Source organism: Capricornis sumatraensis, chromosome X, assembly GCF_032405125.1.
Source record: "Capricornis sumatraensis isolate serow.1 chromosome X, serow.2, whole genome shotgun sequence".
Lineage (NCBI taxonomy): Eukaryota > Metazoa > Chordata > Mammalia > Artiodactyla > Bovidae > Capricornis > Capricornis sumatraensis.
Genome location: NC_091092.1, coordinates 33,446,789 through 33,474,305, shown reverse-complemented (window position 1 = coordinate 33,474,305; position 27,517 = coordinate 33,446,789). Strand labels below are relative to the sequence as shown.

Here is a 27,517-nt window from a genome sequence, read left to right as displayed (position 1 = left end):
TGATGAGCCACTATATTTAGAAACAAAATTATTACGTTTTGCTTTGGAAAAATTGGAAGAGCTAATAATAGGAAAAGATGATTTGCCTCTTAAAAAAAATAGGTTTGCAAACTACAAAGACTAGAGGCTAGAGGCCAGGGAAATGGAAACTCTCTTCTGAAGGATTTGTTACTAACTAGAGAGATTAGCAACTGGAACCAAAGGGCGATGGCTTATGGAACGATACTGTTGCAGAAACCAATAATCGAGAAACCAAGCACCACACTGGGAAAGTTAGAGAACTCAGGTTTATTACCCCAGCGGGCCCAGAGGAGTAAACTCTCCAAGCTCTGAGCCCAGAACAAAGGGGTTACAGAGTTTTTATAGACAGACTATAGTGGGCAACACTAGCTGCTAATAGGCTGGTTTAAACTAAGGGGTTTCATGCATGGCGGAATAGTGGTCAAGACTGGGAGGGGGATGCCTGACCTCTACATGGACAGGCATGATTAAGCAGGATTGCAAGGCTGGGCAGTTGCAAAGAGCAGGACAAGGGTGAATGAGATAAGCTCCAGTTCCTAGTATTTTAAGTCCCCACTTTCTGAGACTACGTGACCTACGTGATCCAGATATTGCAAGAAGCAAGCGGAGTTACAGAGGCAGAATGAGCAGGAGGTTAGGCCTAATTTTAACTTTTCCTCTTCAATACCAACCTTGCCCGGTCCTATTCATCACTTCTAATCAACAAATTGAATAAAGATATTAGATGGCATGCTCATGACATCAATAAGTAGCACAGATCTCAGACTGCTAATGAATGTTCAGGATGACACAGTCAGGATCCAAAAAGGCAAGCTGAAGAGGTGGACTAGATCCAATAAGATGAAACGTGAAAAAGAAGACCAATACTTGAATCCAAAAAGCCAACCACAGCAAAACAGGAAGATGTGACTAAACAGCAAGTAGTACTAGAGAATGAGACTCAAGGAGTCAAAAGGTCACCTTGATACGCATCCAAAAAGTCAATGCAATTTTAAGTTGCTTTAACAAACATGTATTATCTGGAAAAAAAATATACTGAAATATTTTCTGTAGAATGAATATTAAAATGTGTTATATGGGAGAAAGAGTTTTCATGAACAAATTAGTTAAGGGAAGCTGCAGGTTAAACAAGTCTACTTTCTGTAGGAATACTCAGAGCTTAAATGTTGACTATTACTTCTCAAACTTACTTGACCGTGGAACACTTCTTTTTGTAAAGTACCTTGTGGGACTGCCATTAAAGAGGATACCCTTGGGGAAATACTGAATAAGGGCTGTCTCGGGAGGCAATGAGTTCCTTGTGAGATTCTTTTTAAAAGCAACAGACCCAAACATCAGCTGAATGTCGGCCTAAATGAACAGAAGGTTTCCCCCTACCCTGGAAGTCTGTGATACGTGATTAACCAGACATAAGGTGTGTGTGTGTGAGTGCTCAGTTCCCCGATTATGTCCAACTCTTTGGGACCCCATGGACTACAGTCTCCTCTGTCCATGAGATTTCCTAGGCAAGAATACTGGAGTGGGCTGCCATTTTCTCCTCCAGGGGATCTTCCCAACCCAGGGATCAAACTCAACTCTCCTACATCTCCTGCAGTGGCAGGTGGATTCTTTACCATTGAGCCACCTGGGAAGCCCAACTAGACTTGACAAATACCACTAATTCCCTATGATACCTGGATCAGATATCTAGTGAGGAAACTTCTCTGGAGAACTACCACAGCAGAAGAGTGATGGGAAAAAGTTTCTTCAACAAGCACTTGCTTCAGAAAGGCTCTCTTTTCAACTATCATAATGGTAAAACATTAAAAGAAAGATTGGTGAAAAGATGAGCTAGCAGTGTGAAAACAAGAGCCTGGTAGGACACAGAAAAGCTAGTCAAAGAGTGGCACCTTGTGTGGTGTGCTCAGCCTCCATCAGAGTGTTGCTCTGTGCTCCAGGGTGTCAATCTCCACATTCACCAACCATTACTACGCAACCTTCATGTTAGAAAGCTGGCTTCCCGTCGGGACCTCCTCCTGAAGACTGGGTTTCTGGTACTGAGTGGTAGTTGTGACCTGATGCCTGAGGACAAGCTGAGATGAGAAGGTATTTCCTGTTCTTTCTTTACCCCTTTAAGGATAATGTAAACTAGCTCAAATACCAGAATATTTTGCTGGCCTATACTGTAATCAATCAGGAAGTATACCTTGAATTAAACAAGCAAATTCATTTACTATGTTGTATCTACTAGTTTTGACTAGATCCAATCTTCTTTCCTCAACTGGGTTCTCAACGAGGGTGTGTGTGTGTGTGTGTGGGTGTGTGTGTGTGTGTGGGTGTGTGTGTGGGGGGGTGTGGGTGTGTGGGGGTGTGGGTGTGGGTGGGTGTGGGTGTGGGTGTGTGTGGGTGTGGGTGGGTGTGGGTGGGTGTGTGGGTGTGTGGGTGGGTGTGTGTGTAGAAACAACCATAAAGCCCCATTTCTACAAATTAAAGCGATGCTGTAAAGCAACATTAAGCATTTTTAAAAATCTCACCTAAGGTGCAATGAGCTGTTACCCCAAATTCCAAATAACCTTCTCACAACCCAAAAGCCTCACTGATTTTTAATTTCCTCAATTTAATTTACTAAATGTGTTAAAAACTGAGGTCTGTGACACAAACATAGTACAGTATTTTTATTTTAATCCTTCAGCAATGTGCCTTCCCAGGAAAAAAGCTTAGCAATGTAAATCACATGATTACACAGACCATTACAGAAAAATCTGTCAGTGTTTTCTTAAAAGACTACCAGTCAAACAATTTAAATTTCCAAAAAAGTCGCTAATTCAGCAAATATGTTTCTCTTTACACAGTTACTAAGTATTAAAGTTGTGAAAATACACCATGCTTACTGATAGATAATGCCACCAATTTGGCCTGGTTCTACTAAAAATCTGATATTCAAAATTTTTAATTTTTTCAACTTCAAATTTTAAACTTAAGAAATTGTCCTGCTATGTTCACAAAAAGCATCATAGGGTATATTTAGCACAATGCCTTGAACAACATAGTCAGACATAAATATTTGTTGAGTGACAGAATAAATGAATGAACGTACATGTTTCAGTGTTGAAATTTACTTTTAAATACCATTGGCAGACAAACTGATGGATTGATTGTAAATATACTTGACATTTATGTAGGAAGAACAAAATAAGCAAATTTTGGCTTAAACTGTAGCCAAAAATAGCCTCACTTCAAGTTCATAAATTGGGATTAGCAAGTTTATAGATTGGGATTAGCAACCCGAAAGACAGCTTCAAGGAAATGAAAAACATGTTATCAAAGCAAAAGGAGCATCTTCATCTCTATATCTTTACAGGGCATGGAAAACTTTTGCTTAGCAAGCTGAAGCTAAGGGGGTTTGTTCTGTAGCTCTGTGGATCAGAGACTGCAATTAGACACTATCTTTTGCCCAGGAAAACAAGCTAATGAAATCTACCATCCAATTCATGTAAAGAGTAACAGCAATTGCTGGTTAGGGACTAAAAACTAGTTGCAACAACATTTTAATTACATTTCAATGCAAGACTATAAATTAATTTATCCAGATGAAATACTGTACTATGTTGGTTTACAAAATGGCTAATTAGCCCATCCAGAACTTGAAGGAGAACAAAGGACTTTTTATTTAATATATATTAAAAAATAATAAATAAACAGCTACCAGAAAATTATTTCAAGGACATACGCATTTATTTCAGGCCAGAATCAATATTAGAATATATCTTACTTCAGCTTCAATCCTTGCTAAGTCACTTCTTAGCAGCAGAAGGCTCAGTATTTAATGCGTGTTAAGAAGTACTTCTGATACTTGCTTCATCTTTTGAGCTACATAAAGACCAAAGGGTTTAGAAAAGAGTGAAAGAAGTTTGGGGTTTTATGTCTGTCTGTTTTTACTGTCCATCCCATTCAGTCCCATAAGCTCTATTGAGCAGAACCCAGACGGCAGCATTAACATTAATCTACCCAGGCAGTTGCCTTTAGAGAAATGCTTTTATCAGAGTATAAGCTCGTTTAGGCTATGCACAGATTTCACAGCAATTACCCTTTTTTATATATTGAAACTATCCTTTAAATAGTGCCATTATTTCTCTTCTATTCTTTACAACAAAGATATAGATGCACGTCTTTTAAGAAATCACAGTTATCAGACAGTGAAGTTTGTAATTTGAGGCTCTATCAAAGGAACTGGAATGTCATCACATTAAGGGCAGTTCTGCTCTCTCCAGAACAGCTGGGACTACACCTCAGAAACCAAGTAGCCAAAGAAAGCAACTTCTGGTGAATCTGAATGCTTTCAGTTTCATCTCCTCTTTTTAGGATGCATTCTGTGTGTCTAGAAACCAGAGGTGACAATAGTGAGTAACCATATCAGAAACATTTTAAAGGTTAATGAATTCTAGCATAAAATAATGTCAGACCCATAAACAACTCATAAATACCAAATCTAGGAAAACCACAGAAACAGTCATCACACTTTAGAGAATGGTAGAACCCCAGATGATAAAACCACCATGGGCTTCTAAATTATTCTTTTAATAAACTTGGTGGAGTATTGTACTATCTATCAATATTTATGATATCAGCTAACGATAGTTCAGGGATACAGAATGCAAAATGTAGTCTGTCTCAGTTCAGTTGTGCACTGCCTTCATAATGACTTCGAGACTGGAAATGGAATTCAGTTCAACTTAGGTAACAAGGAAATCAGTTTCCAGTTTGGCAAAGTAGATGTCTAATTAGCAGTCTTCTTCCCCTTTGTCATACACCCATCACCACATTCAGGTCAGTATGTGGAATAATTTCCAGAGTGTTATATTATACACTGTGTTATTTATCTGTTAAATTTACAGGTAGAACAAATTTACAAAGACTCTCAAAATTTAGGGGGAAAATGTATCTACATCCAACTCACTCAAGCTTGCAAGGGGCCAAGTAAAAATGGGTTAGCTCATATGGTAAACTTGACAAATTGAGAGAGATGATAGAGTCCTAAGAATCAAGTACCATACCTTAGAATTGGTAGAGTGAGGCAGAGCCACTCTCTAAGACCATTAGCTCTTTGCAATGCCTACTTAATGAATGATACAAAAATAAACAGAAAGAAGCTTAGCTTCTGGCTTAAAGCCATAGAAGCAAAGAAAGTTGCTGTTAAGAGTCAAAGTTCCAATATCTAGTGATAATGTATTTCTAGTCTTAACATTTCAAAACAGTACCACTGAGTGCTTTAATGCTGTACTGCCCAATTTGATCAATCTATGAATCTGAGAATCTAACTATACCAAAAATACAAAGCAGTTATGAAATGAAAATATGTGTTCTGGTGAACATTCAGGGTAGCTGTAACTTTTTTTTTTTTTTTTTACATTTGCTCTTACATGTGCTACCCTGGTGGAGAAGGCAATGACACCCCACTCCAGTACTCTTGCCTGGAAAATCCCATGGATGGAGGAGCCTGGAAGGCTGCAGTCCATGGGGTCACTGAGGGTCAGACACGACTGAATGACTTCACTTTCACTTTTCACTTTCATGCATTGGAGAAGGAAATGGCAATCCACTCCAGTGTTCTTGCCTGGAGAATCCTAGGGACGGGAGCCTGGTGGGCTGCTGTCTATGGGGGCGCACAGAGTCGGACACAACTTAAGTGACTTAGCAGCAGTGCTACCCTGGTGGCTCAGGCAGTAAAGAATCTGCCTGCAATGCAGGAGACACAGGTTCGATCCCTAGGTTGGGAAGATCCCCTGGAAGAGGAAATGGCAACCCACTCCAATATTCTTGCCTGGGAAATCCCAGGGACAGAGGAGCCTGGTGGGTTCCAGTCCATGGGGTTGCAAAGAGTTGGACACTGAGAGACTAACACTTTCACTTTCTTACAAGTTTAGCACTTAACCTTGTATGTTTTGAGTGAACATGTTTCCTAGAACTAGTTGTTGACCTCTTCCTCCCCCCTTCCTCCTCCTATTTTTGAAAAGTACAAATGCTACCTGTATGGCACTTTTCTGTCAAAACATGGTAATATAAATTCAACTCCTTTCATCTTTACACCATTATTATTTTCATGTGACTTAAAGATAAGGAAATTAAGATTGACTTATTTGTCCAAACCAGTTGTACATAGCTACTTGGTGGCAGAGTCCACATGAAAATTCACTATATAAGACTCTGCCACTGTTTGACATGGAACAAATCATTTAATACAGCAGAAGCTCAGTTCCCTATCTTTAAATATGGGTGAAAGTGAAAAGTGTTAGTCGCTCAGACGTGTCCGACTCTTTTTGACACCATGGACTATATATATATAGCCTGTTAGGCTCCTCTGTCCATGCAATTCTCCAGGCAAGAATACTGGAGTGGGTTGCTATTCCCTTCTCCAGGGGATCTTCCTGATCCAGGGATTGAACCTGGGTCTCTTGCATTGCGGGCAGCTTCTTTATCATCTGAGCCACAAGGGAATTTTAGAATTTTATTGTGAAAATTTGATAAGCTAATATATACCTGGCACAGAATACTCACTAAATATTATTCTCTTCCTGAGATCAAATATGTTTGCTAAATGCCAAGATAAACAAGTTAAACAGACCTTTTTGCTATAAGACACTTTGGAGCCTTTAATATACTATGTGATGCTCCAAGAAGCAAACAGGATACGTAACATTTCTCCCAACAACCAAGCAACCAATTATTTTTCCAGGAAGCATCTATTCATATGTCATGAAATACTAATATTCTATAGGACACACTTTGAGAACTCTGTCACAGACCATAAGATGTTTTGGGAAATACGTGAAATAAATTATTTAGAAATTAGTTCTTTATAATTAGTAAATTACTGGTTTAAATAGTCTGATCTAAATTCCTAAGTGCCTTTTTGAGGTCACCCCAAAACATCTAATACATAGGAACTATTAAAGCAAAGACTTGTAAACAGAGACCCAAGCTCAGAAAAATACTTGAGTGGCTCAATTTTATTATAGGTCTATGTGAATGCTGGACATAGCGTATGGTCATCTGTGCTTCCAGAGTAAAAATACAGGCAGCTTTCAAAAGAAGAAAGGTTCTCAGTGATTCCACCTATTTTCCTTCAATGGGCTACATCACCTTTTCTGTGGTTTGCTACTATATGGGTCATCTTCAGGACAGTAAAATGAAAGCAGAAAAGCGGGGGAAGTTTTTCATTCTTTCTCCATCACTCTCAAGAAATGAGAATCCTTTGTGTCACCATAGACAAACTCTGCTCATTGAATGGGGTACTGACCATTAAATCTGTGCTCCAGTGTGTGGGAGCTGTGACCCACATATGTGTTATCAATTCAACAGCAGTTATTGAATGCCCGATTCTGTGCTAAGTCATTTAGGTTGTTAAGAAAATAGATTTGAGCAACTTAGAATCCCATGGGTGAGATAAGACTTACATCCAAAGGGAGACGTGTGGGGAAACTATAATATCAAAGAGAACCTAATGAAGAGCTAGATCTTAAGGAACAAACTGTAACTGTCATCTGAACCCGGAGAAAGAGGAAAGATCACTGAGCATCATGGGCTGGAGTTGGCACTTGAGCTGGACCTTGAAAGCCTGTAAGGGGTTGCCACAGGGCTTCTGTGGGCAAAGCCAGTTCCCTCACCCCCTAATGTGCACCAACTGTCAAGGGAGTGTTGGGGCCACTCTTCCTTTTCAGGAACAAGAGAGGGAATGCAGAGATTTTTGCTTCTTCACCTCTTCTCCTCTCTGCAATGGATGGATGTATCATCTAAAGAGCCTCAAGTCAGTAGTCCTTCCCTCTGGGTCACAATGAGGAGTTGGCTGCTGGCTTGCCCAATAAAGAAATAGGAAAAAAAAACCACCAACCATAACAAGAATTTGAGAGTTTGAGCTGCATGAGAACAAATCTGCAATAAGATAATCTACATGGGCTTGTGCAGAAAGACAAGTGCTATTTTCTGCTTGATTCTGTGACTGGTAGAGAATCACTCAACCCTATGATTGTATTATTTATACAGAACTCACTAGGGCACCATCTGGTGCTAAGCTAACCACAAAAACAGGAAAATCAAACCCAAAGCAAATTGTCTTCATTGGAGTTTTTGCTAATGACCTGTTCTTTGCCAATATTCCAACTGATCACATTGTAGTTTGAAACAGGAAAAGACATTTAATGTTTTAAAGGGAAGTCTTAAAGGGAATTTGGTTAGACATACCCTTGAAAAGACTCTACACCTGTCTAGATCTTCTCAGTCGAGAGGGCATTGCCCCTATTTCAGGTCTTAGCCCCTATTTCAGGTCTTATTACACCTTATTAAGTTGTCAGATCAAGTTCATAATGTCCCATCTCAGTGCCCAGTCACCAAGAGATAAGGGTGAGAGGTGATCTTGCAAGATTATGTCCTGGAGATGGAAAATGAAGCCAAAATAGTGAGGAAATTTCTGCTGGAGTGTAGGAAACAAATTAAGGATAGTCATGGTGAAAATAGTTCTAATCTGAAGTGATTTTTAAATCCCATATTTGGACTCTCAATAAATTATTCTCGTTGAGGCAGCAGACTTGACATTGCACACATATTTTCCTATGTAATCAAAACTGTTTACAACTCTAATGCAGAAGTTGTGTGTGTGTTGAACCTGAAAAAAAGTGAAAGTCTTTCAGTTGTGTCCAACTCTTTGTGACCCCACGCACTATACAGTTCATGGAATTCTCCAGGCCAGAATACTGGAGTGAGTACGCATTCCCTTCCCCAGGGGATCTTCCCAACCCAGGGATTGAACCCAGGTCTCCCGCATTGCAGGCAGATTCTTTACCAGCTGAACCACCAGGGAAGCCCATTTTTTAAAAATCCAATTATAAGGATTTTCCTTTTTAGTCCTTATGGGCTTTTCTTAGATTCTCCCAGCTCTGGTAATTTTCTTTTTGATGGAAATATTATAAAATGGTCAGTTCAGTTCAGTTCAGTTCAGTCGCTCAGTCGTGTCTGACTCTTTGCGACCCCATTAATCTCAGCACGCCAGGCCTCCCTGTCCATCACCATCTCCCAGAGTTCACTCAGACTCACGTCCATTGAGTCCGTGACGCATCCAGCCATCTCATCCTGGGTCATCCCCTTCTCCTCCTGCCCCCAATCCCTCCCAGTATCAGAGTCTTTTCCAATGAGTCAACTCTTCACATGAGGTGGCCAAAGTACTGGAGTTTCAGCTTTAGCATCATTCCTTCCAAAGAAATCCCAGGGCTGATCTCCTTCAGAATGGACTGGTTGGATCTCCTTGCAGTCCAAGGGACTCTCAAGAGTCTTCTCCAACACCACAGTTCAAAAGCATCAATTCTTCAGCGCTCAGCCTTCTTCACAGTCCAACTGTCACATCCATACATGACCACTGGAAAAACCATAGCCTTGACTAGACAGACCTTAGTCGGCAAAGTAATGTCTCTGCTTTTGAATATACTATCTAGATTGGTCATAACTTTTCTTCCAAGGACTAAGCGTCTTTTAATTTCATGGCTGCAGTCACCATCTGCAGTGATTTTGGAGCCCGGGAAATAGATGGGGAATCAGTAGAAACAGTGTCAGACCTTATAAAATGGTACCCCAAGTAAATTTGGTTTCAATATTATAAATTCATCATGAAAGCTGTGAACATTACGAGTCCCATTTTGTTCTCATTTGGAGCTAACATCTCAGGTCTTAATGATATCTCAGTATATAATCAAGTATCTTGGTTCCCATGCTGACTAGTGTTTGACATTCTCTTTGGCCCCTGACCTGATTGTTCACATTTTTCGGACTCCATTTTTATTATAACCCTCTAGATATTTTTGACAATCCCAAGAAAAAGCTAATCAAATTGCCAAAAAACTGTGATTTTAAGAGAAATAGCTCTTCTAAACTTGAGAGCAAAATGAAATATCATATAGAGTGGTTCCATAAAGTATCTTTCCATAATTCAACCATCGAATTTCCAGAGTTAGGGAGCTCAATCTTGCTTGCTTACTGTAAAATTAAGACTTACAGCCAGAAGCCTAAGATGTACATTAAAAAATACAAATAAACCAGCAATTTTAATTAAGCCAGTTCATTCATGTTCATTTACAAGGGCTGAAGTGTAAAGAGAAGGTAAGCGGTGGAGTCACCTAGGTTCGAATCATGAATCTGCCACTTAGCAGCTTTGTCCCTTGACTAAGTTACTTAAACTATTTAAGGGTCAGTGACATCCTTTCATCTGTAAAGAGGGCTTTATATTTCCTCCTCCCAGTGTTTTTGTGCAAAGGAAATGGGATGATATTTGGAAAAATCTTGCAGCAATTCCTGGCACGTTGTAGGAGGTCTATAAATCTGAGTTCAATTGCTCTTTCCCAGTTACTTCCTAAACTTTTCCTTATGACCAACAACTCTGAAAGGGGAGTGATTTACATGTAGCACATCACTGATTACAGAAGTCTAGGGAAACTAAGATCTATCTCTAACTCCATCCTTCATTTAAAATGTTGTCAAATGTCCTTCACAAAATCCCAGACCTCCTTTTGCCCCATTTGTCACTGGATAGCTGAAGTCTGCTCTTCATCAATAAGAACTTCTTTACCCACCTCAAAGGTCCAATTTCCTCCATCTCAACCACAGCAACCCACTAAAGGAAACAGCCAATTTCTTCATATTAAAAGAGGTTTTGCATTGGTAAATAGGAAAGCAAACAGTATACTCACAATTGGATGACTTAATTGGGTGACTAATCTAGAACTATCCCAAGGATGAAACAACTAGAAAAAATAAAAGAGAAAAGTCTTCCTATAAGTTTTTATTTTAGTTGTCAGAAACCTAAACACAACACTGTGTTGGAAGAATTAATAGCTGTTTTCTAGCAAGAACTACAGACTAACCTTAATGAATTCATCTGTCTGTAACAATGACAAAGAAACTATATTATTCATCTTCCACATCGAATCCTTAAAAAGAAAATCCTCTTGGCTCTATTTCCAAGATATTTACCACATTTGATGTTCATTTCCCTACAGTTTATATACAGAGTTATATTTTCCTGGGGGCACTTTCTATGAGCTTTAATTTGATAATCTTTGACATAGAATAAGCCCTACCTTGTAGGGTTGGTTTGATGACTAAACTAGATTGCATAGATGGCAACATTTGTGAGCACAGTACAAATAGAAGGAGTTACTTTTAACAAGAAGAAGGCAGTTTGGTGCCCATAGTGTCTAGGAAAGGAGAATTGGAGAGTTCTGTAGGCAATATGATCCCCACTCTGGTGGAAAGGAAGACAAATCCTTACTGCACCAGACAGCTTTTCTAAGGGCTCAGAGCCCCACACGTAGTCTCTGTGCCTTGGACACATGGAGAAGTCTCAGTCTCTAGCACCTTTTACAAAACTCCTTCTTAGACACCCAAAGCTTCCATCATCCTGCTGTCTCCTCGTGAAGCACAGGCTGAAATGATGGATGCTGTCTGCAGAGTCTGTGCTGTGAATTCCCTCCGAGGTGGACACCGTCCTGGGGACACTGCGCTACCTGGCACTGGACACACCCGCACCCATGGTTGTACGAAGGTCTGTCTCTGTCTTGAGATGCTGCTACAAGAGATGGCAATGATCCACTCCAGGAAGACTCTTGTTGTTTTCCATCTTGGAAGGGGTGTCTTTTTCTGATCTGACCCCCCCCCCCCAGTTCCAGCTGTGCCCCTCTGTTAAGAGTGATGAGGATTTCTCACTCAGAGACGGGGCAGAGGGAGGTGAAACTGGGGAGGGGCAGTGACAGCACAGAATGGATGGTTCTAGACCACCCGAGATCCAAGCATTCCCCTGGGACAGGGAAAACTGGCCGTCATTTACTCTAGAAAGAAGCAGGATGAGGGACACAGGGGCCCCAAAGGCAAACGGCAGAAGCCAACTGGTAAAGCCAGCAGGGACTTGCCACTGTTCTTGGAACACAATACAAGCTGCAAATCCTGGCCCATGAGGCCCTGAGTGACCCAGTCCACCTGCTTCTCCAGGGTCACCTCATACACTCACCACCCCCACCCCATCACTAGCTCGGCCCACAGTGACCTTCTTTACGTTTTTTAGATTTGCTAACTTGTTCCCAGCCTGGAGTCTGTGCACTTGCTCTTCCTCCCATCTGGGACCCTCTTCTCCTGTATCTTTGCCTGGCTACCACTCAGGTTTCAGCCCAAATGTCACCTCAGGGAGGTGACAATCTTAGTTGATGTTTCACAACTCTCCAATACTACCACCACGAAATCACTCTATCCTGTCATCTTCTATTGTCTACGTTCAGTTCAGTTCAGTCACTCAGTCATGTCGGAGTCTTTGCAACCCCATGGACGCAGCACGCCAAGCCTCCCTGTCTATCAAAAACTTCCAGAGTTTACCCAAACTCAGGTCCATTGAGTCAGTGATGCCACCCAACCATCTCATCCTCTGTTGTCCCCTTCTCCTCCTGCCTTCAATCTTTCCCAACATCAGGGTCTTTTCAAATGAGTCAGTTCTTCGCAAGAGGTAGCCAAATGATTGGAGCTTCAGCTTCAGCATCAGCCCTTCCAATGAATATTCAGGACTGATTTCCTTTAGGATAGACTGGTTGGATCTTCTGGCAGTCCAAGGGACTCTCAAGAGTCTTCTCCAACACCACAGTTCAAAAGCATTAATTCTTTGGTGCTCAGCTTTCTTTATAGTCCAACTCTCACATCCATACATGACTACTGGAAAATCCATAGCTTTGACTACACAACACTTCGTTGGCAAAGTAATGTTTCTGCTTTTTAATATGCTGTTTAGATTGGTCATAACTTTCCCTTCCAAGGAACAAGCGTCTTTGAATTTCATGGCTGCAGTCACCATCTGAAGTGATTTTGGAGCCCCCCAAAATAAAGTCTGTCACTGTTTCCATTGCTTCCCCATCTATTTGCCATGAAGTGATGGGACCAGATGCCATGATCTTAGTTTTCTGAATGTCGAGTTTTAAGCCAACTTTTTCACTCTCCTCTTTCACTATCATCAAGAGGCTCTTTATTCTTCTTCACTTTCTGCCATAAAGGTGGTGTCATCTGCATATCTGAGGTTATTGATATTTCTCCTGGCAATCTTGATTCCAGCTTGTGCTTCATGCAGCCTGGCATTTCTCATGATGTACTCTGCATAAAAGTTAAATAAGGAGGGTGACAATATACAGCTTTGACGTACTCCTTTTCCTATTTGGAACCAGTCTGCTGTTCCATGTCCAGTTCTAACTGTTGCTTCCTGACCTGCATACAGATTTCTCAAGAGGCAGGTCAGGTGGTCTGGTATTCCCATCTCTTTCAGAATTTTCCACAGTTTGTGGTGATCCACACAGTCAAAGGCTTTGGCATAGTCAATAAAGCAGAAATAGATGTTTTTCTGGAACTCTCTTGCTTTTTCCATGATCCAGTAGATGTTGGCAATTTGATCTCTGGTTCCTCTGCCTTCTCTGAAACCAGCTGGAACATCTGGAAGTCCACGGTTCACATATTGCTGAAGTCTGGCTTGCAGAATTTTGAGCATTACTTTACTAGCATGTGAGATGAGTGCAATTGTGCAGTAGTCTGAGCATTCTTTGGCATTGCCTTTCTTTGGGATTGGAATGAAAACTGACCTCTTCCAGTCCTGTGGCCATTGCTGAATTTTCCAAATTTGCTGGCATATTGAGTGCAGCACTCTCACAGCATCATCTTTCAGGATTTGAAACAGCTCAACTGGAGTTTCATCACCTCCACTAGCTTTGTTCGTAGTGATGCTTCCTAAGGGCCACTTGACTTCACATTCCAGGATATCTGGTTCTAGGTGAGTGATCACACCATCATGATTATCTGGGTCGTGAAGATCTTTTTTGTACAGTTCTTCTGTGTATTCTTGCCACCTCTTCTTAATATCTTCTGCTTCTTTTAGGTCCCTACCTTTTCTGTCCTTTATTGAGCCAATCTTTGCATGAAGATCCCTTGGTATCTCTAATTTTCTTGAAGATCTCTTCAATCCTTCCCATCCTATTGTTTTCCTCTATTTCTTTGCATTTATCACTGAGGAAGGCTTTCTTATCTCTCCTTGCTATTCTTTGGAACTCTGCATTCAAATGGATATATCTTTCCTTTTCTCCTTTGCTTTTCACTTCTATTGTCTACATGACACTAATCTAAAATTATCTCATTTACCTATGCTTTGTTTGTCTATTATGTATTTGTCTCATTACAGGAGGTATAGTCAGGTTACTTGTCAGTTTTGTTCCCCACGACATCCCTAATGCCGAGTGTAGTAGTATAGTACCTGACACATAGCAGGTACCCAATACACAAGTGTTACATTTTGAATGATTTAATGAATATTTCCGGACATGAGAAATGGCAATTTGTAAAAATATTTGGGATTTTAAGGAAGGAAACAATCTTCACTAAGATGCAAAATACCACTGGGTGTAGAAATATCTCGTTTATGAACTGTGGTAAAAACGGGTAGTAGGAATAGGGAGAAGGGGAAGGAGCTCTGAAATGCCAATGTTAACACTCTGCTTGCCATAACTCTGCTGATAGTTCAGACAGAATGATAGGTAGAAAACTAGCTTGGGCATCAGCACAACTACATGCTTTACAAATGGACTTTACATCAGTTAATTCTCTATTACTAAAGATTACTGTTGTAGGCTGGGTCATGGTCCTACATTTAATTAATCTGAGGTTAAAGATTTGCATGGCTGGATGTACCAATTCAGAGTAATCAAGTATTGATTGTGTCTTTTACCAACAATTAAATAACAATAGTCAGCTTTTATTCAGTGCCCTGAGTCTTCTCAAATCCCAGAATAATCAGTGAATAGTTCATTTAAGCAGTTGCAGTGTGAGGCATAGTTGAAATATTATTCCTAAATTTTAAAACAAAAACTCAGTTTTGTCAATATCTTGTAATAACCTATAATGAAAAATAATTTTAAAAGAATATATATCTGTATGTATATAGCTGAATCAATTTGCTATACATCAGAAACTAACACAATATTATAAATCAACTCTCCTTCAATTAAAAAAAGAACTGTTTGTCATTTATTACAATCAGAAGTTTTCTTCAGAATGTGAAAGCTCAAATTGGAAAATTTCTCTCTGCCCTAATTAGTTCTATCATACACCAAGCCTGAGAATCTTTGCTTAACAAAGCACAAAATTTGTACTTTGGGAAATGACTATATTTCCAACTTTAAATGAGGGAAATAGCCCAACTCTTGGTATGGATGGAGATATTGACACCTTCTCCTCAGTTCCACTGCTCCCAATACACAGCTCTCACCGAAAGCCCCTTATTATGGTTTCTCACAGTCCTGTCTCTAAAACCATCCAGTGTACCAGGACAATCCAATGTAATGAATTCACACTCTGCACAAGGCTTTCTGCTAAATGGTTGTAGAAATTACTCAGGACAGTCTCTGTCTTCAAGTAGTTGATAATCCAACAGGCATCAGAGAGATTAAAAAAAAAAGTCTCTATATAACACTAGGAAGTTTATGCTAGTTAGCAAGGAATATATTAAAAATTTTCCAAGGAAGGGACAATCTATTCTTGATGCTCTGCTCTTTTCCTTTTATACATTCTCCCTGGGTAATTATATTCATGACTCAACTTCTATTATTGTCAACATGGTGATTGATTCCAGATCTGTCTATCCAGTCCAGATCTCGCCATCTGTATTTGTAAATCTCTAGTGAACAGCTTCAATCTACTGGAAGATCCTGAAGTTTATGAAACATCCAAATTCAAATTCATTAACGCCTCTCACTCTTCTCCTTCCTAAATTCTCCATGTCCACAAATGGGTTAACCATGTTCCCAAAACCACATCTCCCCAGCCAGAAACCTTAGAATCACCCTCTATGCCTCACTCTGGTTTATCCCTCAACATCAGGCCATAACAACACTATCTTTCTACCTCATAGGATGCCTCAGAGGATGCAATCCCTCTGCTCTACATCTATGTTGCTACCATCGCTGCCTCGTACATTCATGTTCATGAATTCGGTGCTTATTCACACCTGGATTTCAGTCTTAGCTTTGCCTTTTCAGTTGGTGACCTTGGGCAACTACTTACTTTCTGCCTCAGTTTCCTCAATGAAAAAATGGGAATAATAATATTCCTTATATGTCACACGGCTGATAGAAATTTTTGGAAAAAGCAATGTATATATAGCACTTTACAGAGCACCTAATACATAGTAGGTGTTCAATAAATTATTATTGCAATTATTATTGTAATATAAGAACCACAGACTGACTGTGATCTACCTTCAGAGCCTCATTTCTCATTTTCCACTCCATCTTTGCCCCAGTTCTATACTGAAGCCTCATCAGACGTTGTATGATTCCCTGAACCCATGGAATCCTTTCACATCCTCTATCCCACTGTATTTTCTGTTCCCTCTGTCTCAAATGTTCTCCGTGTCTTACCTTTATTCAACACCAGTCCTTCCAATGAACACCCAGGACTGGTCTCCTTTAGGAAGGACTGGTTGGATCTCCTCGCAGTCCAAGGGACTCTCAAGAGTCTTCTCCAACACCACAGTTCAAATGCATCAATTCTTTGGTGCTCAGCTTTCTTCACAGTCCAACTCTCACATCCATACATGACCACTGGAAAAACCATAGCCTTGACTAGATGGACCTTTGTTGGCAAAGTAATGTCTCTGCTTTTTAATATGCTATCTATGTTGGTCATAACTTTCCTTCCAAGGAGTAAGTGTCTTTTAATTTCATGGCTGCAATCACCATCTGCAGTGATTTTGGTGCCCCCCAAAAATAGTCAGCCACTGTTTCCACTGTTTCCCCATCTATTTGCCATGAAGTGATGGGACTGGATGCCATGATCAGTACTATATCATATTACAATTTTTTTAAATTATCTGTTTTCAAGTCTGTTTCCTATTTGTGATGAACTCTCAGGTCACTTTGGTCCTCATTGCTAAGGTAATATCTTACACAGAGTTGATGTGCAGTAACTGGTCTTTTAAAGAAATATTTCCTAGCTGAGATAACCTGGGCACACTTCACTGAAGGATATTTTAATGAGAAAAGGGAGCAGAATGAAAAAGACAATTTTTTTCTCAATCCTGTCATCTCCTCTCTGAAATGCTATCAGAACTTCCATCATCACACTACCATCCACCCCTACAAGACCAAACCTCTCTACTCTTAAACAACAAGCCCTCTGACAGACTGAAGAAACCCTGGTGTCCACTAACTGAACTTGAGTGAAATATTCATGTAGTGGTAGGAAGGAAACAGCTGGGTTCAGATTGTAGAGGACCTTGAATTTTGAATTTGAAGTTTGGACTTCACCCAGTAGATAATAAGGCACCATTGGATGCTGTGTGGCAGGGTATACCATGGTCCAAAAGGTATTTTTAGGAGATTCCCATGGATGGGATCTTCCCTGGACTTCCCTGGTTGCTTAAATGGTAAAGCATCTGCCTACAATGTGGGAGACCTGGGTTCAATCCCTGAGTTGGGAAGATTTCCTGGAGAAGGAAATGGCAACCCCCTCCAGTATTCTTGCCTGGAAAATCTCATGGACAGAGAAGCCTGGTAGGCTACAGTCCACGGGGTTGCAAAGAGTCGGACATGACTGAGCGACTTCACTTTCACTTTCATGGATGGGATGTACAGAAGTGTATTAAAGAATAAAGTCAATTCTTAGAGGGACAGAAGAGAAGAAAGGGACCAACATTTGAGGGAAATATCTATGTGGCAGTCATTATTGTAAAAGCACTTCATATATATATGTATATATATACACATATATATAAAATCTTATTCAATCCTAGCAATAATAATAAATCCACCATAAAGTACTATCACTAATTCTAAATTGAGGAAGTAATGGTTTAGGGTGGTAAAAGAACTTGCAAAAGTAAAAAGGTGGTAAATAGAAGAGCTGGGACTCCAATTCTAGTCTGCTTGATGTTAAAGTCTAGACTGGATATTCTTAACTTATTTATGTACCCTGGAATCACTTGAGGACAGAAATTCAACAAAATTAAAAGACAACCTATTGAATGGGAGAAGGTATTTTCAAACCATCTATTTGATAAGGGGTTAGTATCCTACATATATTTATATGTAAATATATAAAATTTATATTTAACATACAAATTATATATATATATGAAAAGTGAAAGCATTAGTCACTAAGTCTTGTCCAACTCTTTGCGATCCCATGGACTGTAGCCCACCAGGCTCCTGTGTCCACAGAATTCTCCAGGCAAGAATATTGGAGTTGGTTGCCATTCCCTTCTCCAGGGGGTCTTCCTAATCCAGGGATTGAACCCAGGTCTCCCACATTGCAGGCAGACTCTTTACTGACTTGGCCACCAGGGAAGACCTATATATGTAAATATATAAAATTTATATCTAACATAAAATTATATATATATATATATATATATATATATATAACTCATGCAATTGAATAGCAAAAAGTGTCTGACTGAAAAAAAAATCTGAGTATAAACACTTCTTCAAAGAAGACATACAAATGGCTGACAGTTACATGAAAAAGTTCTCAGTGTCACTAAACATCAGGGAAATCTGAAGCTAAATCACATTAAGATACCACCTCATACTTCTTAGGAAGACTATTAGCAAAACCGGCAAGGGATAAGTACTGATGAGGATACAGAGAGAACTAACAGAACCCTGGTACTCTGTTGCTAGGAATGTAAATTGGCACAACCATTTTTGAAGATAGTATGAAGGTTCCTCAAAATATTAAAATAGAACTACTTTATGATCTGGCAATCCTACTTCTGGGTATAAATCCAAAGAAGAGAAATCCAGATCTCAAAGAGATGTCTACACTCCTGTTCTGTGCTGTGCTTAAATCACTCAGAGGTGTCTGACTCTGCGACCCCATGGACTGTAGGCACCTCTGTCCATGGGGATACTCCAGGCAAGAATAGTGAAGTGGGTTGCCATTCCGTTCTCCAGGGGATCTTCCCAACCCAGGGATCGAACCTGGGTCTCCCGCATTACAGGCAGATTCTTTACCATCTGAGCCACCTGGGAAGTGCATAGCTATTCTATTGAATATTTGAAATTTGCTTAAAGGGAAGATCTTAAGTATTCTCACAGAAAGGAATGAAGGAAAGGGAGGGAGGGAGGGAAAGTGAGAGGGAGGGAGGAAGGAACAAAGGAAGGAATGACAGGGAAAATGGCAGCTTTGTGAGGTGGTAAGTATGTTAAATAACTTGACTGTGGTATTTCACAGTGCAGGCATATATCAAAACATCAACGTGTACACCTTAAATATATAGAATTTTTAATTTGTCAATTATCCCTCAAAGCAAACTCTCCAAAAACCTCATTCTAAGTGAAAGAAGTCATATACAGAAGAGTAAATGATGCTTTTGAACTGTGGTATTGGAGAAGACTCTTGAGAGTCCCTTGGACTGAAAGGTGATCCAACCAGACAATCCTAAAGGAAATCAGTACTGAGTATGCATTGAAAGGACTGATGCTGAAGCTGAAACTCCAATCCTTTGGCCACCTGATGCGAAGAACTGACTCACTGGAAAAGACCCTGATGCTGGGAAAGATTGAAGGCAGGAAGAGAAAGGGATGACAGAGGATGAGATGGTTGGATGACATCACCGACTCGATGGACATGAGTTTGAGCAAGCTCCAGGAGTTGGTGATGGACAAGGAAGCCTGGTATGCTGCAGTCCATGGGGTCACCAAGAGTCAGACACGACTGGGCTACTGAACTGAACTGAAATACTATACAATTTCACTAACATGAAATTCTACAAAAGGTAAATTTAATCTATGGTGACAGAAAGCAGATCAATGATTTCCAGATCAATGAGATTGGGGATAGGACAGAATTGACCAGGAATGGGCAAAAAAAAAAAAAAAAAATCTATCTTAAGGGGTTATGGAAACATCCTCAGTCTTGAATAGTGGTGGTGATTTTTACGGGTTATGTATTTGTGAAAAGTCACTAATGCATGTACTTAAAATGGGTGAATTTTATTGTATGTAATTATACCTAAATAAAGTTGATTTAAGAAGAAACAAAAAAATGTCTTTCAGTTCCCTCAAAATTTGTTGCACAAATTTTCAAATTTAAATTTAGTAGTTCATTAGAAGAAATGCCAGGAGAGTTACTTTTAAGAGAAAAAGGATTATGTGAAAATATCATCATATTTATTTAGAAATATTCAGGTTTTATAAATGCACACTTATTTGGTATCTCAGAATCAACAATTTTATCATTTAGTACCTTTTTCTTTTTATGGTAATGGATCTAATACATTCTATTCACATTTTATTCTGTATATCCAAAGCAGAACATAAAGAGCATCTGATCCAAGACAAGTTTAATCATCTAAGTGTCCAATGTACTTGTTAGGGTGCTTTGACTTTAAGGTAAGAAATGCAGAATGCTTTCCAAGTTTGTTAATTAATAGCATCCCTAGACAAATATCTTCTTACTGCTGTGCCTGATTGCTAAATCTCTCTGCTTCAAGGCAACAGATGGCTTAAATTCTCCCAGAATTAAAAAGGAAATAATCTAGAATTCCTTTTGATTCAAGGGACTAAATTTAATCACATTATCCTATAAGTTACAAATATCCTAGAAATAATGAAGATGATCAAAATGGAAATGAATGGTTGTTATCTTCTAATCGTGTGAGTAGTGTGTAATAGTCTTTATAGTACCAGTTGATGAAATACTGCTGCCATAAAATCAGCATGTACTAAACCCAACCAAAGCCTCCAACAGTCTCTCTTCATGAACTTTTTCTTATGACAGCAATCTTCCTCTCTGGGCTTAGAAGATAATACAGATTGCAGAGTTCCTTGAGCAGTCTTAATCAGTCTGGTTCAAAAGTAAGAGTAACAAAACTCTTTCCTAGAAATTTCATCTTAAGGTTCATTTGGTTCAGAGAACTTTTTTGGACTGATCCAGATAATATGAGTTCTATGCACTAACACTATTTAAATATCAGTCTAAGCAATATTAGAATTTTTTTCTTCTTTACAATAAGTTGTATGTCAGCATGTCTTATGGTTCCCTCTAGATTGAAAGCCATCAAAGACAGGAATCAAAATGCCTGCATCGATTATATTATAAAAACACACTGCTCATAGATCCTCATCAAGTGCTTAATTACTGACACTATCTGAACATCTGCCTGTTGTATGGGATAGGCCAGACCAATGTGGCCTTATAAAGTAGAGCCTGTTCCATATTGGTATTTTCTTTTCTTTTTATTAAAGTATTTAAGTACTGATTTACAATGTTGTGTTAGTATCAGGTGTACAGCAGAGTGATTCAGTTATATATAATATATATATATATACATATTAATATTTCCTATTGTCATTCTATTCACTCAAATCTTTGTCTATTACTATATAACTAAAGCCAGGCAGGCTGCTTGCAAAAAAAGGGCCTGTTTTTTTTCTTTTTTAAACACAAATATCTCTCCGAATCGCTGTATCTCTTCCCAATGTTCTGGCCTTTCCACTGCATTTTCTAAGAAATTCTCTTTGAATAGAGATTAATTTTTAGTTTGAAAGCACATTTTAATATTCTTTATTATTTCACAGAAACAGGAAATCAAAATTTCTAAAAAATCAAGGAAAATGATTCTCAGCATCTTATACTAACTGCATACATCATTCTCTACTCTATCCCTACTCACGAACATACACACATACAGACAAAATCCCAATCTATAGCACAACTATCTAACACTTGATATTTTGGTAGAGAGAGGAGACAAGTATACTAAAAAGAAAGGAAGAGGGTACATTATACTTTAATAATGTGACAAGGACTAAGCAACAAAATTATTAAATATTCGGGTTATGTAAAGCAGTCATCCTCAGCCTATCTTTGAGCCTCACCCCACCCCTGATCTATATCCCAGGTGTATGAGATGACAAGAAGCTTGGAAATGGAGTAAAAGATGAGGTTGGCCTTAGGCACCATCTGGCATCCACATGACATAAAACTAGGAGCCACATGGTTATCACACATGCTTTTCTCACAAAGGAGTATCAGTCATAATTCATTTTGTTTGCTGGCCACCATTTCAAATTATATGATCTCTTACAGTTACAATGGTCATACTTAATCTCTAGTGATATACAGACTTAGCCTTGTTATCATAGAATTTGTCCTGTTTTCCAGTAGAAAATGGTTTTTAAATGGCTATTTGTTTTTGGTAGGTTTCTTGATTTTGCTAACCCCATAAGATACTGGGGATGATGGATGAGAATAATTCTTCTAACAGTTTCCACAGTGATATACATACATTATGCACTCTTATAATGATGATTTTGGAAGACAAAAATCACCCGTCCCCTCGGAGGCTAACTCAATTGTATGCATTTTAAAAATAGTTCTCTTTTTTATGACTATAAAAGTAATGCATTTCAATGAAAAAAAAAATCAAACAATTTAAATATGAGTAAAACTGGGAGAGAAAGAACCATGCAGTCTGGGTGGTAGAGAGACAACTAGGTTCAAGAATATCTGATATGGATTCTTTGTGCTGGGTTAAGGAGGAGCCAGACAGGGACTGAAGCAACCAGTGCAATCAAAATACTGCTTCAGCGGGCGACGTGGAACTGGTACAGAAGGGCGTTCGTTACAGTGATGCCTGAAACATAGAACAAAGGGAGTGGTGGTCGAAAACAGGGAAGAGCCCAAGACCGAGCCAGAGGCCAAGAAGGGTAAGGCAGGAGCGAAAAAGAGGCGGCAGGAGAGGGCGCAGTTCTGTATGAAGACCCCCCAGATCAGAAAACCTCACCCAGTGGCAAATCAGCCACACTCAAGTTCTGCTCGTGGAATGTGGATGGGCTTCAAACCTGGATTAAGAAGAAATGTTTAGATTGGGTAAAGGAAGAAGCCCCAGATATCCTGTGCCTCCAAGAGACCAAATGTTCAGAGAACAAACTACCAGTTGAACTTCAAGAGCTGTCTGGGTTATCCCATCAGTACTGGTCAGCTCCTTCAGACAAGGAAGGGTACAGTGGTGCAGGCCTCCTCTCCTGTCAGTGCCCACTCAAAATCTCCTATGGCATTGGTGAGAAAGAACATGATCAGGAAGGCCGAGTGATTGTGGCTGAATATGATGCATTTGTGCTCATGACAGCCTATGTGCCTAATGCAGGAGGAGGTCTGGTACACCTGAAGTACCGTCAGCACTGGGATGAAGCCTTTTGCAAATTCCTGAAGGGTTTGGCATCCCGCAAGCCCCTTGTACTCTGTGGGGACCTCAACATGGCTCATGAAGAAATTGCCCTTCACAACCCAAAGGGAAATAGAAAGAATGCTGGCTTCACTCCACAAGCAGCAAGGCTTCGGGAAACTGCTGCAGGCTGTGCCACTCAATGACAGTTTCCGGCACCTCTACCCCGACATGGCCTACGCCTACACCTTTTGGACCTCTGATGAATGCACGATCCTAAAACGTTGGTTGGTGCCTTGATTATTTTTAGTTATCTCAGTCTCTGTTGCCTGAATTGTGTGACAGCAAAATCTGTTCCAAGGCTCTGGGCAGTGACCACTGTCCCAATACCCTATACCCAGCCCTATGACACCTCTCCCAAATCACATTGAGCCTGGGAAATAAGCCCACCCTCCAAGCTAGCCCACAAAGCTAGCTTTAAACTTCTTACCCCCAAACTTCTTTAATAACTACTCTCTAGAGAAATCTGCACTGTATTTCCCTTCTAAACTACGGAATCCTTTACCCAGGCTTCTAATAACAGATGTTAAGTTCTCAAGGAAGGTGTTTGTGTAGGGGTGGTGCTTTTTTTCTTTCTTTTTCTTTTACATTAAAAAAAGCTATTGATATTTCCTTTGAACTGTCCATATGAAAATAAAGAGCCATAGTTTAAAAAAAATCTGATATACAACCCATGGAAGGAAAAAACAGTGATTTTATATTTGAAGGGATTATTTGGATATGGTTATGTCAATATGCTTCCATCAAAATAGTCATGTCAGGCAGTCATATCAAAACATTCTGCTTTGAGATGGAAACTAGTGAAACACAAGAGGGAAAGTCTGGGTAAGACATGGTAAAGGAGGCATGTTCTTGAGAGGTCTATGTCATTTTGATCAATGTTGGTGAAGCTAGCAAAAGGATATGATAAGCAGCTGCAATGTAATTGAGATTTCATTCATTTTAAAAATCAAATTTGGCATCAGATTTTAAAACATTCATAAATCTTATTTCAAAATATTGAATTATATGCAAAAATATTAATTGATTTTATAACAAACTGATAACTACTCATTGCTAGACACTGTTCATTACTCTTTATGTATATTACATCATGCAATTATCATAGGAGCCCAGAGTAGTAGTTACTATCCCATTTCACAGTTAATAAAGGAAAACTATGGGCTCAGAGAGGTTACAGAATTACAAGGTCATGCATGCATGCTAAGTCACTTTAGTTGTGCCTGACTCTTTGTGACACTATGGACTGCCAGGCTACTCTGTCCATGGGATTCTCCAGGCAAGAATACTCAAATGGATTGCCATGCCCTCCTCCAGAGGATCTTCCTGACCCAGGGATAGAATCCCATCTCTTATGTCTCCTGTATTGGCAAACAGGTTCTTTACCACTAATGCCACCTGAGGGGGTGGGGGGTGGGCTTCCCTGGTGGCTCAGATGGTAAACAATCTGCCTGCAATGTGGAAGACTTGGTTCGACCCATTGGTTGGAAAGATCCCCTGGAGGAGGGCATGGCAACCCACTCCAGTGTTCTTGCCTGGAGACTCCCCGTGGACAGACCAGACAGCAGACTGGTGGGCTACAGTCCATGGGGTCAGAAAGAGTCGGACACAACTGAGAGATTAAGCACAGTGCACAGCACCACCTGGGAAGCCCTGAACTACAAGGTTATATGGAATTAAAGGGCTATCATAGGTACATAGTGCTGATTCACCTTGTAAAAAAAAAGGAACTTATTTTGATGTACTTTCTCATATAGTCACTATATCTTATAAATCCATTTCTAGGTTTAGCCTATTCTTTCTGTAATACTGCAAAAAAAAGTATCATTTAAATTGAAAGTGAAAAAAAATAAAAAGCCTTAAACATTCATAAACGATTAGTAGGAACATAACAGGGATATAATTATATTGCAAGATTTCTACACATGTAGAATGATACAATTGCTTTCCATAGTCACTGGCCTTTTTTTTTCAGCAGAAATATGTCAATATTAAATCACAGTGAAGTAACTGATTGTATTACAACCTAAAGCTAAAAGTGTATTATACAATTAAATATATTTAAGTCCTCTTTTTAAAGCGTAATTTGCACCTGAATATCTTTACCAGTCCCTACACCTAGCAACAGATAGTTCAAATGTGAAGCAATATCATTTTTCAATTTTGGTAGTTGAATTATTTTATATATGAGGTTATGGAAAACAGAAATTGTAGCTTTAAAACCCATAATTTTATGAATGTGTGGGTGCAAATAACTTTATTTTTTTCCATTAAATACTTGTATAGATTGTCCCTATATGAAAATCATTACTATAATTTATAAAATAGCATTAATATAATCAACACAATTCTGTACATTCTGATATTGCTCATGCATTTAATTTATTCCAGCATGTTAAATCAAGCAATTTAACAAACTAAACACATACTTTATCTTGATGAATAGTGTTACACAGATCTACTCCAATGTATTACAATATAACCATTATTATCAAACATATTCTCCACATTTATTTCAAAGCTATGCAATGTAACAGTTAGAACAAGGCAGATGGACATTTGAATATTGGCTCTGCCATGGAGTAGCTGTTATGTCACTGGAGAAGCTCCTTAACATCTCTAAGGTTGAGTTTCTTCCTCTATAAAAATAGGGATAAAAATAACTACCGCACAATGTTGTTGTGAAATTGCTGTTAAATAGGTTTACATACACGACAGTGTTTGGCCCAGAGCAGGCACTCAGTGGATATAAGTATACTTTCTTTCTCAAAATATTACATGACTAATTAGGAGTGGGGTGGTTCCAAGTATTCATTTAAAATGGCTTATTTCTTTTTTAAAAAATTTATTTATTTTAATTGGAGGTTAATTACTTTACAATATTGTATTGGTTTTGCCATACATCAACATGTATCCGCCACAGGTATACAGGTGTTCCCCATCCTGAACCCCCCTCCCTCCTCCCTCCTCGTACCATCTGTGTTTTAATTTAACTATGCTATATAAGCAACCAGTTCTCAACATTGTTTAAAAGCAGTTAGTGAAAAAAACACATGTTAGCTATTCTTTGTCAATTGTCACAAGAATTTAGTGACATGCTTTGGGGATTGGACTAAAACACCCCAGGTTTTCTTCAAAATGACTATGAATGTGCAGGCAGTTGAAGGATGGTAACAATAAAAAAAGGAATGCTGGGTCATTAGGTCCATCTTCTGGCTTTTCCATGGTTTAAAAAGATAGATAAACAATTATTACACAAATCACTTGGGTGCTGTGATGAGAGAATGAGATTAGGAAGGAGCTTTATTACCAGCCTATAAATGTGTCATAAAAGTACAGTCATTTTATTGCTTTTTCTATTTTAAGCAGCTGTCATTTTAGTCATATGTGTTTTCTGCCATCCATGATACATAACTGTGTATTTTCAGTATTTCCAACCAATTAACAGGCCAGGAAAGAAAAAGGCAGAATTTTCTAAGTCCAAACTCAAAGTTTTTAAGAGGCTAATGCAATTTTTTAAAGTTCATTTAAGTAATAAAAAGTCACTTGATTCATATTTATGTCTCTTAGTCTAACCTAGTGAATTGTAGACATCTTAAAGTGGAAATAATTCCTCAGCCTCTTTTGACAGTTGGTGAATATTTCTGTCTGTGTTCTACATATTAACCAGTGTCTTGACATAAAATATTACTTATTTTAAAGAACTAGGTCAAAATAATCTTTAATTTTTCTTTCAAAAGGACACTTCAAACTCCCACTCAGGGCAAATAACACTGTTAATGATGACCTGTACAATTATAAAACATTTCAGAATAATTCAATCATGTTATTAAAAAGGATGGTTGAGATATTGTAAAAAAAAATGTCAAACTGATTATTGAAGTGCAATGAATGATTTTTTACTTGCATTGACTTATATCTCAATAATTCTGAGTAAGAGAGACACATAATCTACCTTAAATAAATATGTTCCTTTGATTATGCCAAGAAATCAACAAAATGACCTCATCAGGTTTGGCTAATAATAGACTAGTGAAGAAATAACTTTAAACAAGTATCCAATACAACCCCTGATAATTTTACACCAAACTCAAAAACATGATTTTTTAAAATTACTATTTAGAAGTTATTTAAAAAGTCTCTTTGGAAGTACAGTCCTCTGATTAACTTTTTAGTGGAGAATTCCTATAAAAATAACCTCTCTTGCTACATCTGAGCCAGTGCTCATCTTAT

General features: G+C 39.0%; 1 pseudogene; it reads left to right on the top strand.

Moving 5' to 3' along the window:
- The first annotated feature begins 207 nt into the window (after window positions 1-207).
- Window positions 208-23,633, top strand: LOC138071626 (DNA repair nuclease/redox regulator APEX1-like; annotated as a pseudogene).
- The last annotated feature ends 3,884 nt before the right edge of the window (window positions 23,634-27,517 follow it).